Raw genomic sequence first — 879 nt, 5'->3', positions numbered from 1 at the left:
GTGTTGGTTCATGTTGCAGCCATGCACCAGCAATCATGTTTAAGGTTGAGATGGCAATGAGTCTGGGCCTTTCCACTTCAGCCTGCACCTCACGATCCTGTGCATGGAATGACATGTCCAAAAAGAAAGTGGAACCAGTACGTGTGTGCGATATCAACTTGAAGAAAGTTAAGAGAACTGGCAAAACTGTAGCTGTTGTGAAAGCGCTTTATGAATCAGGATGTATTGTATTGTATTGTATAAAACATCATGTGCAACGTCATTAAACAGGATATCCAAAGACAGCATTGTGGTAACTGGGCGTGAGTCACATAATGAAGCAAAGATGTCTCACTAATTTGCTGAAAATAGATTGCAATAGCAATATCCTCATTCAACCAAATGTGAATAATGATACAGTAAATATTCTCTTGTGCGGACTCGTGTTTGCGCTGTCCAATTTGTCCTGATAAAAGAAATTCCTCATTTGGGAAATGAGCATGGTACATGTCCTTTATGAACCTGCAAGTATGTTGACAAAATGCACGTGTAACAACACAATCAATAAAATACAAAAATATACTGTCCAAAAACTGTTATTTAACAAAAACTGCAATACAGGTGTATCCAAAAAAATCACAACAGTAAAATACGTACAGTATTTTAATGTTTATTTTTTTTCTGTCTTGGGAAAAAAATGTGTCTATTTTGGATTGTTTGGTTGGATGCATTCTTTGGTTTATGACAATGTTTGCCTGCGTGTCCTACAGTTTTCTTGCTAGTTGCAAGTAACTGTCCTGTTGATCACCGATGTCTGGTAATTCTTGTGCATACTGATGGATTTGTTGCCATTTGCATTGCTTCCTCGCTGGATGGTGGCTTGTCATCAGGAGTTGAATC

Source organism: Hippocampus comes, unplaced genomic scaffold (assembly GCF_001891065.2).
Source record: "Hippocampus comes isolate QL1 unplaced genomic scaffold, H_comes_QL1_v1.1 scaffold325, whole genome shotgun sequence".
NCBI classification, from domain to species: Eukaryota; Metazoa; Chordata; class Actinopteri; order Syngnathiformes; family Syngnathidae; genus Hippocampus; species Hippocampus comes.
Note: the sequence above shows the minus strand (reverse complement) of the source record.